The sequence below is a fragment of the Callorhinchus milii genome, unplaced genomic scaffold (genome assembly GCF_018977255.1).
Source record: "Callorhinchus milii isolate IMCB2004 unplaced genomic scaffold, IMCB_Cmil_1.0 Scaffold16, whole genome shotgun sequence".
NCBI classification, from domain to species: domain Eukaryota; kingdom Metazoa; phylum Chordata; class Chondrichthyes; order Chimaeriformes; family Callorhinchidae; genus Callorhinchus; species Callorhinchus milii.
In genome coordinates this window covers 529,899-548,096 of record NW_024704757.1, presented here as the reverse complement: position 1 = coordinate 548,096, position 18,198 = coordinate 529,899, and the positions used below count along the sequence as shown (strand labels likewise).

Genomic DNA, 18,198 nt, shown 5'->3' with positions numbered 1-18,198 from the left:
GTGACGGGGTTCCGCATTTGTCAGACACCCGGCTAAAAAAAACTACCCAGGCGCGCACATAAGGAACAAGGGAGCATTGGCTAGACAAGACCATAACTGCGATTGAATTTGAGTGTATTGTTTGCTGACTGCACTTGGTACAATAAATTGCTCACTGTGTATTTAATTTAGATCGAGATAAAGCTTCCCAGCCTGCCAAGTACTTACTTCACTTTCATTGAAAAAGTGACCAAAGTGCACAAGCCAAAAAGCTCGAGATCTATACAATTATGCAGCACCAGCTGCAGCGATCTTTGTACAAAGAAAATGGGATTGATTTGTCAAACTATGGAAGCATCCTTCTGCTAAGTTAAAAATCCATGTTTGAGGATGTCTAAATGGTATGCACAACAGGATTAAAAAATAATTTGTAAATATTGGATCCCATGCGTAACAGAATGTGATGGGTTGTACCTTTCCCACAGAACTCTGCACCGATGTGCCTAGAAGGATATTGTATGAGAATGGAGCTCCCATGGGTTAGCGTGACACAAGTCTAGTTACCTGCAGGATTCATGATTTCAAACTCCTGTTACAAATACCATTTAAACCTCACTGAAATTTATACTCAAAATGAAAACTCTAGTGACCATAGTGTGACTGGGTAAATCAAAATCATACAGTGAGTAAAATAGTGAAACTGCTTCAAAAATTATTTTATTCCCTGTAGATTATTAAATCTTTTTAATTAAATCGGATTTCAATTTGACATGTTCTTTGTATTTCAGTTTAATTGTCTACCACCTAAAAGCTAGACTCTTAATGACTTATGTTCATTTCATATTCGCTGAGATTTAATTTTCATGAGATTTAAAAATCTACAAGATCAGCTAAATTAAAAATTCCTTTGAAAATAACACAGGTTTCAAAAGATCAGCAGGGACGCCATGAATTAAGTAAAGGTTACTTAAAGGAGTCCTGTAGCTCAGTGGTTAGAGCACTCGCTTTGCAAGTGAGAGACCTGAGTTCAATTCCAGTCAGGGCGAAACCTTGGGCAAGTTTCCTTACTCCACACGCCTAATAATAATCCCTCCAAAAAACAAAAACAATAATAAATTGGTCATTTTCAATCTACGACTGTTTGTGGGACATTGCTGTGCGCAATTGGCTGCCGCGTTCGCCCACAAATATACAGTCAATTCACTTTACAGTCTATTCTGTGAAGCGCTTTGGGACGTCCTCCCGACGTGAAAAGCGCTATATCAAATGCAAGGATTATTATTATTATTATTATTACTTTACGAACCCCTTCAGTCAGGTTTCCGTGCTGCCCATAGCACAGAAACTGCCCTGGTCAAGGTCACCAATGATATCCTGACCATCTGTGACCAGGGCTCCCTCTGTCTCCTCGTCCTCCTCGACCTATCGGCAGCATTCGATACGGTCGACCACGCTATCCTACTCCACCGCTTGTCCTCCCACCTCAACCTTCAAGGCACTGTCCTTGAATGGTTCAGGTCGTACCTTTCTCACCGTCTTCATTTCGTCTCGACGAATGGCTTCTCCTCCACCCCCCGCACTGTCTCATGTGGTGTCCCTCAGGGCTCTGTCCTCGGTCCCCTCCTCTTCACCCTCTATATGCTCCCCCTGTGGTGACATCATCCGCAGACATGGAGTTAACTTCCACATGTATGCGGATGACACCCAACTCTACCTTTCCTCCTCTACTCTCAACTCCACGACCACCGATGTCCTGACAGCTGCCTGTCCGACATCGAGTCCTGGACGAGAGACAACTTTCTTCAGCTCAACGTGCGAAAAACCGAGGCCCTCCTGATTGGCTCACGTCAGCGCCTCCGCACCTCAGGCGCTGACACCATCAGCATCCAAGGCTGCACTCTCCACCTCTCAAAGCCAGTCAGGAACCTCGGCGTTTTGTTCGACCCTGAGCTGTCCTTTCTCCCTCACATCCGCACCACAACTGGCACCGCCTTCCATCACCTCCGGAACATCGCCAGACTACGGCACTACCTCACCCCTCACGCGGCTGAAACCCTGGTTCACGCCTTTGTCACCTCAAGGCTGGACTATGGGAACTCTCTCCTCGCCGGCCTTCCCGCCCCTCCCTCCACAAGCTGCAGGTCATTCAGAACTCTGCAGCTCGTGTACTGTCCCGCACCAGGCTCCGCGACCACATCACTCCCACCCTCGCCCTCGCTCGCCTCCACTGGCTCCCCATCCCCCAGAGGATTGATTTCAAGATCCTCATCCTCACCTACAAGGCCATTCACGGCCTTGCTCCCTCCTACCTCTCCGACCTACTATCCCCCTACCTACCTGCCCGTACCCTCCGTTCCTCTGGCTCCGGTCTGCTCCACGTCCCCCGCCCCAACCGCCCTACCATCGGTGGTCGGGCCTTCAGCCTCTCAGCCCCCAGGCTCTGGAACTCCATCCCCCAGTGCCTTCGCCTTGCTTCCTCCCTTTCCTCCTTCAAGGCCGCTCTCAAAACCTTTCTCTTTGACCGAGCCTTCAGCTCCCCTCTCGACTCTCTTCCCCCTCCTCGCTCGCTCCCTTCCCTCCCCTCACCCTGACCATTTCCCCCCTCCTCGCTCCCTCCCTTCCCTCCCCTCACCCTGACCATTTCCCCCCTGCTCGGGTCATGACCCAACTGTGCAGCGCCTTGGGACGTCCTCCTGACGTGAAAGGCACTTTATAAATGGAATCTTGTCTATCTTGTCTTGTTACGTCAAAATGAAGGCAAGAAAGATAAATGGAGCCACGTACAACTCTATGCAGACATTTCCTTAGATTCAACATGGTCAAGGTTATGTATAGTTGTAAGACATTAGAAATGAAAGAATGTAATCATTGCATCCAGCTTTAATTAAAATCCAGAATGCTTTCTACTATTGAAAGCAGATATAATTCTCTTAAGAATGGCAATGGTGAACAAGAGCATTTTGCACTCTTTTATTCGGATGGATCTGAAATTACTTTCTGATAAAAGTAAAATGTTATATTTTATGTTATGTTGTATCTCTAAGAATTATTAAAAGTCGTTACTGGTATCATACTCCAAGTGAGAAATGCATTGTTTTGCATATTTCAAGAGACCTTAGAGAGCCTTGTGCTACGGAAGAAAAAAAGAATAATTGGCCTAAATCACACCTGATCCTGACCCAGTGACCCACATGGAAAGTGCTATGTGGTGATATCAGGCAAAACATATAACATGTAACAAGTAAGAATAGAATTGTGTTCATTTCAGGAGTCCTTTTGTCCCCCAGTTAAAAAGATAGTAGAATTAAATTTTTAGACTCTCTTCTATACTTTTGCAGCTACTAAAAAACACCATAATATTTAGCAGTAGAGTCAAGATGGCTGGTAATCCACACTATAACTGTCATCAATCATTATAATGGTACTGTACTATGGTAAAGGTCTATGCAGGTAATACTGATATTTGGGGGTTTTTGATACAATATCTCCCAGTGGCATGAATCAGATATAACATCAACTTATTTCCTGGACAGGCTTCAAAGAAGATTTGCTGATGGACCAAAGTGATAATGCAAAAGTGTGAAATCAAACAGGGAAATTTTAAGAAGTCCAAGAAACAACCGGTTAAAAGGGTCAGAATAAATTGAACTTTAAATAGTTGTGGGAGACAAAAAGTCAGCAGTTCAGATAAAGAAAATTGAGACATTACCAGCCGTTACACTGACCAGTAAGTGAAATCTGGGCTAATGGCTTCAAAACTGAGACCAAAGCCCCAGGATAATAATGCTTATTTGAAGATAAACATTCATTCTTAATTCCAATATTTTCCAAAAAATCATCAGAAATTCTATATGCTATAGGTATGTTGAATCTTTTGTTGGTGTTGTCAATGTCAAAATATTTGAATATTGAAGTGTTTGTTTTGCAATGGAAAGACAACTTCGGGAGAACAAATGGCAAAATATTGATATTTTCAAAAAAACTCTAGTCCTATTTATAAACACACTACTACATGAAAAGTGAATTTTCTAGCAGAAAGTGTGCAGTGTTTAGAAACTAGAACAGGAACAGTGAAAACTAGAACAGGAACAGTGAAAACAAAAATCCCCTACTTTACACAGAAGAATAATTAGCATACTTCTGAGAATTCAAAGTCATGTTACCTGAGTGTATTATAAAAACAAGCAAGTTGGGATAATTTATTTAAGACTGCAATAAAAGTCACTTATGGCTAAGACAAAGCAATATTTTTATGTAGTGTGCTCTCCTCAAATCTTGGCTCACTGAGGGTTTGATATCCTTTACAATGGATAGTCTTCTCACCCACAGATTAAAGGCAACTAAAGCGGCTCTGCAGGAGAAAAATTATTGGAATAAAACTGAGTCATCTAGTCTCAGACAGTCCCGTGTTCAATTCCTGGTCGGTGCAGCACAGTACCAAGATTTGAAAATATACCAGTAAAAAAAATAGTCACGAACTGGTAAGAAGAAACTAAACTTGGCCTTTCTTGAAAAGCTTGTAAGGATTGATGAGTGAAAAAGAAATGAAGTTTAATAGGATAGTTAAAGGTACAATATGAGACTGAGGTTTTCCAATCGAGTTTCCGTGTTGCCCACAGCACAGATCCAGCCCTGGTCAAAGTGACTAATGACATTCTGTCCATCTTCGACCAGGGCTCCCTCTACCTCCTCGTCCTCCTTGACCTCTCTTCTGCCTTCGACAGCGTTGACAACTCTATCCTCATCCACTGCCTCTCCTCTCACATCAACCTTCAGGGCTCTGTCTGGTTCAAGAAAGTACCTCTCCACTTAATCTCCACAAACGGCTTCTCCTACACTGATTGTCCAGCGTCCTTGGTCCCCTCTATATGCTCCCTCTTGGTAACATCATCCGCAGACATGGGTCAACTTCCACATGTATGCGGATGACACCCAACTCTACCTCTCTGCCTCCACCCTTGACTCCAGGACCACTCCTGTCTGACAGAATGTCAGAGGTAATTTTCTCCAGTTGAACATCAACAAGATCGAGGCTCTCCTGATTGGCTCCCGTCAGCGCCTCCTCATCTCAGGCGCTGACAGCATCACCATCCATGGTCGCACACTCCACCTTACTAAGCCAGTTCGGAAAATTGGCAACTTGTTTGACCCTCAACTATCCTTTCTACCCCACATCTGCACCATGACCCGCTCTGCCTTCCCCCATCTCCGCAACGTCGCCCGGCTCCGCCACTGTCTCACCGTAGGCCCCCGAAACCCTCAAACAAGCTTTCATTACATCGAGGCTTGACTACACAAATTCATCGCTTGTCAGATTCTCCAATTTCTCACTCCAAAGGCTGCAGATCATCCAGAACTCTGCAGCCTGTGTCCTCTCCCACACTAGGCTCCATGACCCTATCACCCCCATCTTCGCCGGACACTACTGGCTTCCCATCACACAGAGAATATAGTTCAAGATCCTGATCCTCACCTTCAAAGCCCTCTATGGTCTTGCCCCCCCCCCCCCCACCTCTGCGACCTCCTAATTCCCTACCATCCTGCTCGCTCCCTCCGCTCAGCGGACTCCAGCCTGCTTCACGTCGCCCGCCTCGCTTGCACCACTATTGGCGGGCGGGCCTTCTGCCATTCTGCCCCCACTCACTGGAACTCCATCCCGCAGTCTTTCCGCCTCGCCCACTCCTTTGCCACCTTCACGTCCTCCCGACGTGAAAGGCGCTCTATAAATGCAATTTTGTTGTTGTTGTTGTTGTTGTTCAAGATCCATCTCAAGATCCTCCTCTTCGACCAGGCTTTCGATCACCCTGCTTCCCCCCCTACCCTCCACCCAACCCGACCCCCAGCTTGGGTCCGAAACTCTTCCCATCCAGTGCTTTGGGACATTCCCCCTCCAACGTGAAACGCACTATACAAATGTAATTTTTTTGTTGTTGTTGAGGTAAAATCTTAGTCACTGGATCATTTGCTTTCAGTTGATTTGGTGCTAGATATTAGCCTGACACAGTTAGTAGCACTCGCTCGGAGTGAAAGGTTGTGGGTTCAAGCCCCATATTGAGACTTTGAGTTAATTTCTAGTCTGACATTCCAGGGCAAAGGAACTCTGAATTGTTCGAAGTGCTGTCCTTCAGATAGAACGTTAAACCGTCATACCTGTCTGCCTGTTCAAATGGCACTATTCAAAAATAGAAGGGAGTTTCTCCTGGTTTTCTAGCCAACATTAAAATCAGTCAATTCATGGCTATTTGTGGGACATTCTTTTGTACAAATCAGCGCCTTGGGACGTCCTCCCGATGTGAAAGGTGCTCAATAAATCGAATCTTGTTGTTGTTGTTGTTGACATTCTTTTGTACAAATTGCCTGCTGCATTTGCCTACAAAATACATGGTTGCTACACGAACATGTGATAAAGCGCCATATCAAATGAAAGGATTATTCTTTGCCCCATCATTGATTATTACACATTTTTAAACAATAAGCCAGTCAGGGCCATCAAGTTATAAAGTACTTTAAACTGAGCTTTTTGTTTTGGTCAGCTGGGGGTCTGACACATGAGCAAACCCATCATTATGCATCCAAACCAAACTGAGTTCCATGCATCCCAACTATGCTTGGAAATTCCTGATACAAGGAATGGAATGCGCACTCACTCCTTGGAGTGTCGGACTCTTCTTACTTAAACCAGGAGAGTATTAGGCACAGGTTGATTATAGCCAAAGCTTGTGCGCTGGGATGCCGCTGGAGTCGTCCAGCAAAAAAGCATGCTGTATGGTAAGCTTTCCCGCTGCTTGTCCAGTTAGGAACACCCTACCCATTAGGGCTTTGGCTTGCAGGATTAATGGGAGCTGAATGGGAAGACTCCCCATCCCCTGTGACTTGTCTGCCCTTCAAAGTCCTGCTGATGAACCAGGCTGGCTGGACTATCATCATTAGTGCCCTGGAGTACTACAGACCCGCCTGGCTCAGGAATTGGACACCCAAAGCCATCACAAGGGCTCGAACGTGACATTCCGTTGCCAAATACGTCACCTTGGAGCTAGTTCAGCTCCAAGGCGATAGTCCAAGGAGGATAGTCACTAGTTTGTCATTTGGCATCTGACAAGCACAGGTTTGAGCCCTCACTAGCTGGATAGCAGGTACTAAGAATACCCTGTGGTCTTCCTGGTGGGTAACACAGCTCAGCATGAAATGCATGAGAGCATCACCACTATCTTCCTGACTACAGTTCAGACACACATTCCTTCCGATTGAGCGATGCTTCTACCAGCTGGAGGTGCAAAGCTTAACCAGCAGCTCCAAACCAATCAAAGTGGATTCCAAGCCTTGGATATACAAACGTGTGTTCACAAACTCAGACTCCACAAGCAAGGGCTTGGATCCTCCAGAGTACCTTCACCTAGAACCACTTTAAAGTATATTTCTTCCCTATGAATTTGTGTGGTATTTGCAGAGCATAAACTGACTTTCAAGTGACAGGGTCATTGTATTAAAGAAGAGAACCATTTCATCGTGAGACCCTGGCAGGGACCATTGTGACCATTAACTTGAAACGATAAAATCCATATACCTAACAAATTGAAACAAATAATCACGTATTTAATTGGCTGTCTGATGAACTTTAAATAGATTTCCCAATACAAATTAACAGAATATGTAGCATAGACTTGTTCCTATTAGGTCCATGTAAGGTCTGCTGTAGCATTATCCAATATCTGAAATCACCTATGTTTAACTGCATTGCTTTGTTCTATAATACAACAAAACATTTATCTTTCTGTCAAATAACCCAGAACACCTGCATTTATCTGCTTTGTTTAACTGATTCGCATTAGTCAGTGATGCAGAAAGCCTTTATCTTTCCCTCAAAGTTAGAAGCACAGCTGTAATTTTTTTCAATGTTTCAGCAAATGTTTCAGCAAATCTTTCAGGATAAAATGAAGCAAAGCAAATCCTATCCAGCACATTCTGGTATAAAGCTGACCCATTTTTAAAGTATACAGTTCCCCATGGATTTAGGTAGTATTTGTAGAGCATAAATTGGCTTTCATTGTATTAAAGAGGAGAAAGCTCTCCTCAAAGCTTACACTTCACCCTGTCTATATCCAGTCAATCTACAGTGCCAGCCACCAACAGAAGACCTGATTTTTGACATTTTCGTAACTGTGTTAGTTCACAGAAAATACTAGTAAATTATAATTACTGTATTTCATTCTCCTTGAGAGGGGCGATGTTTAAGGACAGCTTACAACATTTATTTGCGTCATACGGATTGTTTCATACGGATCAATACACATTAATAGGTTTGCTAATAACATCTCTCCAAATAATAAAGTTGAAACTCTCACTTTTAAGGCTTTCTACTGCCAAAACAGATTTTTGCACAATAATTCAAATTGCCACATTACAATATTATTACTTCGAGGTGAAAGCACAATAACAAAACTTAAGATTTTTTTGGGCGGGGGCGTTAAAAAGGGAAATGAGAGATATAAATGTCAGGACTCTCTGCAAGTAGGCAGGCACCACACTGCGTTTATTCGTGGGGATTGGGTCAAGCTATTCATTTTAATTTGACTAAATCAAAAGGCTGGCTTTGCTTTGCTGTTTGACACAGACAGAGAACAGACAGACAAGCGGCTGTGCCAGTCACCCCGAGGGCTGTTGTCAAACAAAGATTGCATTGTAATCGGCGGCGCAGGACAGACAGGGGAAGGAGGCAGTTGGAGAGGGGGTAGAGAGAAGGGCTTTTTACCCCCGTCATTGGGAACGGCTAGGCCACCCCTCCTTTCTTCCAGACTCTTGTCTGACCAGAGTCGGGTTAAGTTGTGAACGTTTCTTGACCCGCAGACACTGCTTGGCGGGTTAGTGACATGACAGCTCAGCCTCCAGAACTGGTTCCATTTTCCAGACGTGTCACCGATCTCTGGTCATTCCACCCCAGTTTAAAGTAAATCCTCCTCAAACACACACCTACCCTTCCCGTCACGGTCTTACTCCTCCATAACAGCTGAAAAAGCAGACGGTCCTTACCGGGATAGCCGTTACGTTTGACATTTTCAAACCCCCATCGTCCGTCCAACTGCCTGAAGAGAGAGACAGAAATCAAGCAATTACTATGCGCATGCTCGCCCGTCGCGGCGCATTACGGACTCTGTAGTTTTTACCGCCACTTTTACCAGGCGGTTAACGGCCACTCCGGACTACATTACCCACAATCCCTCTGAAGAGCAGGCTGGCGGCTCCTGTGGTGGCGCTCACCAACATTGGTGCACCGTCCCCTAACTCCCGCCCCCTATCTGAGCTGGCGGCGATTGGAAGAGCTAAGTCGGACTATTCCAGAAGGGCGCAGATTATTGGTTCATTGTACTGTCACTCACAGAGCTACCCAATCGGCTGCCAGCTGGACTGTAATTGACAGGTGGGGACGGCGGTTTTCCGGAGCGCGAGCCGGTGCCATTTCTTTCGGCCTGAGGACTCGACGAAGCAGGTTGGTTGCTGTGTGTGAGGGAGGGCGAGAGCCGCCGCGTGGTTCGCTTGATGGTTCTTATCTGTGCAGAGAAATAGTACGTGGGATGGGGGTCATTGTCAGTGGATGAAATTCGTTTGTGCCCAAGGAAGCTCGACGGTTGACCTTTTTTGTTTGGCCGCTCTGTGAGCGGTTGAAAAGCAGTTGGGAGAGAAGGAGCCGCAGCTTCCCCCGGGGGCGGGCGGGCGGGCGCTCTCTCGCTCGCGCAGCCCATGTCAGCTCAGTTGCAACCAGTGGTTTTAGAATCTTATTTCAAAAACAACCGCCCTCCTTTAAACCGTCTGTTTTGTACAAAACCTGCACTTTGCATAACCCCCATTTTGCATATCTTTTAGCCGTACTGTTAACTGTAACGCACGGTGCTCTTCAGGCCTGGCCCGCCTTGAGGACAGATCGCAAGTGTTTGAAGGATTAATCCAGAATAAAAGTTTACCGTATCATTTATAGCCTCGCGCATTCCCGCGCATTAAGGCACACACCTGCTGACGCGGAGACACCGGCTGTCCGCCGCCCTCCCGCCTCAGCAGCTTTCGCACCTCACAGTGCGGTTTCAGTCTCGGCCGCGGCCGTTTCTGCCACATTCCCCACTGCCTCTACTCGTGTTTGGTTCGATAGATTTTTAAAAACGAAAGTGACACCGGGACAGGGCGGGTAAATGGAGTTAAGGTTAGCAGCTCAGCCGTGATCTTACTGAATGGCGGGGACAGGCTCGAGGGCCTGAATGGCCGATTCCTCCTAATTCCTGCGTTCTTATGTTTTCTGATTATATTTATTTGGAGGCTGCATCTTCAGTCACAGTTTTGCTAAAGTTAAGGCTTGCGGAATTAAAGCCAATATTCTGGAATGCAATGCCTAGTTACAAACTTATATTTGCAATTTGGGGGACTTCCATTGTGCTGCGGATATTTCTGATATTGATCCAAAGAAATGATCTTTGCATATCCCCCCTTAACACATTACTGACTCACCACTCAACTGATTATTGACCTCTTAACCGTTGATTTGATTTTGTCAATTTCTTGAAATTTAACCATATTCTGTAATTTGTTCTGTATTTTTAGAGAAAAACCCCACATGTTCACTACACTTTCGTTCTCATGACTACTTTATTAGAAGACTGAATCTTAAATCTCCTACTGCAAGGTATGAGAGATTAATTTAGCACATTCTTCTTCCCCCCACCCGAAAAAAAAGATTTTTGTGACATACAGTAGTGCCTCATTGGCATTGATGAAAACATGCGCTGCCACCTTCTGACCAAATAATTCTCCCAAATGTTACTGATTACAATAGTAATTTACATCATAGAATTATACAGCCAAGAAGGAGGCCATTCAGCCCTGTGCCGACTCTGAAAAGAGCTATTTAAATCAATCCGACTCATTGCCCTCTCCCCATAGCCCTGTAAACTTGTCCTCCCCAAATAATTATAATAATACTTGCGTTTGATATAGTGCTTTTCACGTCTTCTAGACGTCTCAAAGCACTTCACACAATATGCTGTAAAGTGAATTGACTGTATATTTTTGGGCGAAACGCGGCAACCAATTGCGCACAGCAATGTCCCACAAACAATTGTGGATTGAAGTGACCAATTTATTATTGTTCTGTTTTTTGGAGGAATTATTTTTTGGTTCCAGTATGGTTCCTTGTATCATAGGATTATACAGCACAGAAGGAGGCCATTCGACCCACCGTGTCTGTGCCGCTCTTTGAAAAGAGCTTCCAGATCAATCCCACTCCCCTGCTCCTTCCCCATAGCCCTGCAAACTTGTCCTCCCCAAATAATTATCTACTTCTGATTCGCCTAAGTGCCAGAGCAAGATTTATATTTGTGTGAAGTAATTAAAAAAAATTACTTGGGAAATCTTTGCATGGTGCTCATTGTTTCTTTAAAAATACAATCAGGTGTTGGTAAAATGTATTACTCTTTGCAGTCCAGAAAGATGGGAGATGCTCACGTAGAGAGGATTGGTTGCCTGCAGATGGTGGAAGTAAGGGATAATAGTTGCCGTCTGCTGGTGTTGCAGAATAAAGATGTTGGTGAGTATGAACAGCTGGAGCTTTGGCTGTCACTGATGAAAAACTGATGTTAACAGCTATAAAGACGGATGTTCATTCAGTTGTGTAACTGGATTTATTTAGAAGAGAATTAATCCAATCATAAAAATAAAAGATTGGGTTTAGATGGTAAAATTTGCAATTTATGTCTTACTGAGGTGATAAAATGTTCAGTGTTGTTCGAAACTTTTTTCACCTGAATTATTCTTAAAATATTAGAATGTGAACCATTGAGCCAATATCTTTTTTATATATGATGCCTCTTGTGACAGTCCATTAAGTGGGAATTTCTCCCAGTGTCCTGGTCCACATTCTCCAGGTAAACCGGTCATAATAATAATAATCCTTGCATTTGATATAGCGCTTTTCACGTCGGGAGGACGTCCCAAAGCGCTTCACAGAACACACTGTAAAGTGAATTGACTGTATATTTGTGGGCGAACGCGGCAGCCAATTGTGCACAGCAATGTCCCACAAACAGTCATGGATTGAAAATGACCAATTTATTATTGTTTTGTTTTTTGGAGGGAATATTTTTTGGTTCCAGTATGGTTCCTTGTATCATAGAATTATACAGCACAGAAGGAGGCCATTCGACCCACCGTGTCTGTGCCGCTCTTTGAAAAGAGCTTCCAGATAAATCCCACTCCCCTGCTCCTTCCCCATAGCCCTGCAAACTTGTCCTCCCCAAATAATTATCTACTTCTCTCTTAAAAGCTGTTATCGAATCGGCTTCCACCAGCCTTTTAGACAATGCATTCCAGATGCCAACAACTCACTGTAAAAAAAATTCTCACCTCCCCTCTGTTTCTGTTAACAACTATTTTAAATCAGTTTCCTCAGGTTACCGACCCACCCGCCAGTGGAAATAGATTCTCTTAACCTTCTCTGTTCCTAGGAGAATAATCCTAGCTTTTCTAGTCTTTCCTGATAACTGAAGCCCCTCATTCCTGGTACCATTCTGGTAAATCTCCGTTGCACCCTCTCCAATGCCTTGACATCCTTCCTAAAGTGCGGTGCCCAGTCCTGAACCCAGTCTCTCGCTGAGGCCTAACCCGTGTTTTATATAAAGGTTCATCATAACTTCCTGACTTGTGTATTCTATGCCCCTATTTATAAAGCCTGGTATCCCGGATGCTTTTTTAACAGCTGTATCTGCCTGTCCGGCCACCTTCAAAGATTTACTATATGACCCCCAGGTCTCTCTGTCCCTTCACCCCCTTTAAGACTGTACCATCAGCGTATATTGCCTCTTCTCATTCTTCCTCCCCAAATGCATCACTTCGCATTTCTCCACATTAAACTTCATCTGCCACGTGTCTGCCCATGTTACCCGTCTGTCTATGTCCATTTGCAGTCTGTTACTATCCTCCTCACGGTTTACTATGTTTCCAGCTTAGTATCATCTGCAAACTTGGAAATTGCACTCCCTATACCCAAGTCCAGGTCATTTATAGAGATCAAAAACACCAGAGATCCCAATACTGATCCCTGGGGGACACCACTGCACACCTCCCTCCAGTCAGAAAACAACCATTCCCCACCACTCTCTGCTCTCTGTCTCCCTTTCAGTTCTGTATCCGCTGCCACTGTCCCTTTAATACCGTGAGCTTCTATTTTTCTTACAAGTCTCTTATGCGGCATTTTATCAAACGGCTTTTGAAAATCCATATAAATGACATCAACTGCACTACTCAACTGGTGGAGTCCTGTGGCTCAGTGGTTAGAGCACTCGCTTTGCAAGCGAGAGACCTGAGTTCAATCCCCGGCAGGTCAGGGCGAAATCTTGGGCAAGTTTCCTTACTCCACACAGAGCCTAATAATAATCCCTCCAAAACCAAAAACAATAATAAATTGGTCACTTTCAATCTACGGCTGTTTGTGGGACATTGCTGTGCGCAATTGACTGCCGTGTTCGCCCACAAATATACAGTCAATTCACTTTACAGTGTGTTCTGTGAAGCGCTTTGGGACGTCCTCCCGACGTGAAAAGCGCTATATCAAATGCAAGGATTATTATTATTACTACCTTCATCCACCCTCTGCGTTACTTCGTCAAAAAAATAGTTTATATTACCTCTCCTCAAATCCATGTTGGCTGTCCTTTAACCCATATTTTTCTAAGCAAAAATTATTTTGTCCTGGATTATATTCTCCAGAAGTTTCCCCACTACTGACGTTCGTTCGTTAGTTAGTTACTCGCCTGTCGTTCCCGGGTTTATCCTTCTGCCCCCCAAGGAGGATTGGAAGATTGTGGCCTGTTATTTGTTATTTCCACCCTGCGTTTACCTACAAATACAGACACTGCACTCAACAGCAATCACCTGTCCAGCACTTTGAGATGTTTTGATGTTATCACAAGGATTATTAAATGTTTTTATTTACTTCAGGCCAGTTTAGTGTTGTAATAATAATAATCCTTGCATTTGATAATGCCATGTCACGTCAAATGTTCAACTTTGTTTTAATGGTTGTTGTTTCACTTCTGATGCATATTTCTTCTGTTTACCGTCGAAGTGTTGACTTCTGGCAGCTGACTGTTCTAGGAGGATACATCCAGTGTGATAGCTATTATCGATGCCACCTCAGAATAAAAAAAACAAGTGAGTTTCAACCTCATTTTCGACCTGACCTGCTTTATTCAAAACCAGATGACAGTATGGTCATGCCTGACTATACCTGGGGTCATCTCATTGCCAGTATATTTGAGTGTTCAGTTGTTTCTAAATTAGTTCTATTTGGTCTAGTCAACAAATGTATTACACCAAACATGTTGTCTACTCTGACAATGTTTTAGGATGTGGGGTGAATGCATCAGTTCTGTGTTGAAAGACGATTATTTTGTGAATCTAAATGCATTTCAGAATTTCTGCTGACTTTAGCCGATGATGAGCCTTATTTTATTTCTGACACCTCATATGAAATTGTTGCACAGCAATGCTTGATTATGCTTTTGTGGCTGAGGCTTATAGTCCATATAACTACTAATGTAAGGTCCTGGTGTTCCGTTTAATTATTGCACTGTGTACAACTATAGTTCTGAAGATACTTGATAATAATCCTTGCAATTGATATAGCGCCTTATAACGTCTTGGAGATGTCTTAAAGCACTTCACAGAATATACTGTAAAATGAATTGACTATATATTTTATGGATTAACGTGGCAGCTAATTGTGCATAGCAGTGTCCCACAAGTAGTCTTGGTGACCACATTATTATTAATATTTTTTTAAAGGGATGATTATCCCCAGTTTCCTCAAATACGGAGGACAACAACATTCTGCTGTTCACAGCAACACTTTATACAAAGGAAAGGGTAGGGTGCAGGACAGGTCTGAATGAATGTCTTTAAAGAATGTAACTTTACAAACCATGTACTTAATAATTTATTGTGATTCATCTTCAGAAATGGTTGACAACCTCAGATTATTCTGAGAACTCAAGTGTGGTGGTGTGGAAACACCTAGTAAAAGACCCTGATGTTCACTTTGGTAACTATGAGAAACCCAAGTCTTCATTTCTAGCTTGGCATTGTAAGGACATTTTTTCCACTCAGCTGAAGATTACTTGATGTTCCCCCCCCCCCCCCCATTCTACAAGATGCAAATGCATTGTTTTAGATCCATAAAGTTATATACTGATTACATTGGGTCTATGGAAAAAAGGGCCACAAATCCCACTCCTGGGTCAACAGTTTGTTACTAACATTGCTTTCGGCGCCCCCAAATAGAGACTATTTGTAAAACTCAAAAAAGCTTTTGGCAAAAAAAAACCAATGTGAGTACTAACATTTTTCAATCCCGCCTGCTTTATTCAAAATATTAAGTTTGAGAACCATTGACAGTATGGTTATGTCTGACTGACTATACCTGAGGTCATCTCATTGTCAGTTTATTTGAGTGTTCAGTTGTTTAAATTATTTCTGGTCAACAAACACATTACACCAAACTTGTTGCCTACTCTGTGTAAGGGACTGGATTCGTTGTACATTACATAATCAAAAACCGACTGGAAATGCTGATGTAAGTCTATGATGAGCCTCTTTACTTTCTGACACCTCATATGAAAGTGTTGCTTTAGCAACGCTTGATTACATTTCTGTGTCTGAGGCTTTTAGAGTCGGTAAAGTCTGTTGCTTTTGGTCAATTACATGTTTTGTCACGTTAAAGGCAAAAATGACCTAATTTGAACAAATTTTTCAGCTGGACCAGAAACATCTACTGGAGTTGAAACGATGAACGATAAGTATCCAGTCGGAACTGATCTTTGTAGAGACTGTTTGTAAAAAGAAGAATTCTCTTCAAACCCAATAAAGTTTTTTTTTGTGAAAAAATACAAGTGAGTATTAACCACCTTTTCGATCTGACCTGCTTTATTCAAAATAATACGTTTCAGACCCAGTGACAGTATGATCGTGTCTGACTATACCTGGGGTCATCTCATTGATTGTTCAGTTGAAATTATTTTTGGTCAACAAATGTACTATACCAAACATGTGTACTCTGTCATTATTCAAGGATGTGGGTTGAATGTATTGGTTCACTGTTAAGAGATGAAGATTATTTTGTGAATCAAAATGCATTTCAGAAGTTCTGCTGACTTTAGCCTATGATGAGCCTTTTATTTCTGACACCTCATATGAAAGTGTTGCACAGCAATGCTTGATTATGCTTTTCTAGCTGAGGCTTATAGTCAGTATTAACTCTTAATGTAAGATCCGGGTGTTCACTTTAGCTATTGCACTGTGAACAACGTAGTTCTGAAAATACTTAATCATTTTATTGTGATTTATCTTCAGAAATGGTATTGGTTGATAAACAACAGATTGTTCTAACAACTTGAGCTTCTGGTGTGTGGAAAGTAGCAGCTTTGGTAAGTATGAGATTATTAATTGGCTCAGGCAACCTTTTTTAAAGATTATTTGATGTGCTCCCCACTATAAGGTGATCCAGTTCAAATAAATTGTTTTGGATCCATAAAATTAGATATCAATTATAATGGGTGAGCAGTGGGGAGAGGACCGCAGATCCCACTTCTGGGTCATCGGGTTGTCACTGACGTTACATCCGGCATGGCCTAGCTGGCTGCCTGTGCTGCAATTCTGACAACCACGAGAATACCCTTGTTGAAAAAAGTTTGCACTGGAGGAGGAGTTGAAATGACAATGTAAAGTTCTGTAAAATGTCAGACTGGATTCTTCGTACATTACATAAATCAAAAACCAACTGAAAATGCTGATGTAAGTCTATGATGAGCCTCTTTACTTTCTGACACCTCATATGAAAGTGTTGCTTTAGCAACGCTTGATTACATTTCTGTGGCTGAGGCTTTTAGAGTCGGCAAAGTCTGTTGGTTTGGGTCAGTTACGTATTTAAAATGGAAATGATCTTAATTGACAATATCTTAATTGACCATCTTTCTTTCAGCTGGACTTGAAACATCCACTAAAGTTGAAACGATGAAAGATAAGTAACCAGTCGGGACTAATCTTCGAAGAAACAGTATTTTTTGTCAAAAAGAATGATGAAATGAAAACAGGTTTGCAGCTTCTTACGAAGTAGCACTGTTGGTGAGGAAAACTGTTTTCTGATGGTGAAGAAACTGAAAGCAACAACAATTTAATTTGTAAAGCGCCTTTCAGGTCAGGAGGACATCCCAAGCCGTTGGACAGTCAGGGATTTGGATCTTAGCCTTCAGATAAATTAGTGGACAGCTAAATCCAGTCCAAATTTCATGATGTTCAAGTTGTTCCAAAGGGAAAGTACTCTTTCAGTTTTGGTCTTTAAGATACCTGGTTGTTTCGTTATTAGAGGGGAAGGACAAGTTACAAGAGGGACCTAAATTTCTTGATTTCAGTGAGTGGCTGAATGATTTTCCACTTTTAAATGATATAATGGCTCATTGGAACAATTTAATGTTGCAGGGAGATGTTTTTGAATCTTGCCCATGACATCTCAGCCACTTTGAATGCATAGAAAGGCAGCTGGAAAATGAAATTTGAATGTCACTCATGATTTCACTGCAGAAGCTGACATTCCTTTGTTTAGTAATCCCTTGGACTCCCAGAAGAGAAGTTCGGTAGACAAGACCAAACATTGCGAATAGAAATCATTGATCGAGGAACCAATTCATCAACCACAGACCTGGTAACTACTACCACCAGATTTTATTCCAAACAAGATGTTTTGCCACGTCTACATTTGTGAGCAGACCTTAGTAAAGGAAATCATTAAAAACAAATGCCCATTGCAACTGACAGATCAAAATCTTACCAATCTCGTGTGTTTGCCCATTTCTCAACTATGGCCGGAGATTGATAAACTAGTGGGATTTGGGAGATTGTGTATTACCAGTTGTACTACATGACTTTGTTCATGCTATATTGGATTTAATAAATGTAAACTTAATTTTATTAAATATCTGCAGTATTTATCTCTGCCTCCATTCTCGACTCCATGACTGACCACTGCTGTGTGTCAGACATCAAGTCCTGGATGACAGCTAACTTTCTACAGGTGAACGTCAACAAGACCAAGGCACTCCTGATTGGCTCCCGTCAGCTCCTGCACATCTCAGCCCCTGACAGCAGAACCATCCAAGGATGCACAATTCACCTCACTGAGCCAATCCGGAA

The 18,198-nt window shown here is 42.9% G+C and overlaps 1 protein-coding gene, 1 long non-coding RNA gene and 4 other non-coding genes across 7 annotated transcripts in view; 5 read left to right on the top strand and 1 right to left on the bottom strand.

Moving 5' to 3' along the window:
• traf7 (TNF receptor-associated factor 7) overlaps nt 1-9,078 on the bottom strand; it is a 48,086-nt gene extending 39,008 nt beyond the window's left edge. Inside the window, exon 1 of the mRNA XM_007906454.2 lies at nt 9,007-9,078. The gene's annotated coding sequence lies outside the window, so the exon portion shown is untranslated. The remainder of the gene's footprint in view (nt 1-9,006) is intronic.
• Nucleotides 9,079-9,400: 322 nt separating this feature from the next.
• On the top strand, nt 9,401-17,996 carry LOC103187104. 2 transcript variants are annotated; one of them, XR_488848.2, is made up of 8 exons: nt 9,401-9,463; nt 10,564-10,645; nt 11,440-11,545; nt 14,081-14,166; nt 14,971-15,055; nt 15,767-15,902; nt 16,363-16,436; nt 16,991-17,996. It is a non-coding gene; the product is annotated as an uncharacterized LOC103187104 (long non-coding RNA). The 2 variants fall into 2 exon arrangements; XR_488849.2 differs by lacking the exon at nt 10,564-10,645 and having other exon boundaries at nt 9,426-9,463.
• Nucleotides 14,444-14,531, top strand: LOC121850290. Its single transcript, XR_006085544.1, has one exon. It is a non-coding gene; the product is annotated as a small nucleolar RNA SNORD60 (small nucleolar RNA).
• On the top strand, nt 15,590-15,677 carry LOC121850286. Its single transcript, XR_006085540.1, has one exon. It is a non-coding gene; the product is annotated as a small nucleolar RNA SNORD60 (small nucleolar RNA).
• On the top strand, nt 16,168-16,252 carry LOC121850289. Its single transcript, XR_006085543.1, has one exon. It is a non-coding gene; the product is annotated as a small nucleolar RNA SNORD60 (small nucleolar RNA).
• On the top strand, nt 16,807-16,894 carry LOC121850288. The gene has a single exon (XR_006085542.1). It is a non-coding gene; the product is annotated as a small nucleolar RNA SNORD60 (small nucleolar RNA).
• Nucleotides 17,997-18,198: the final 202 nt, after the last annotated feature.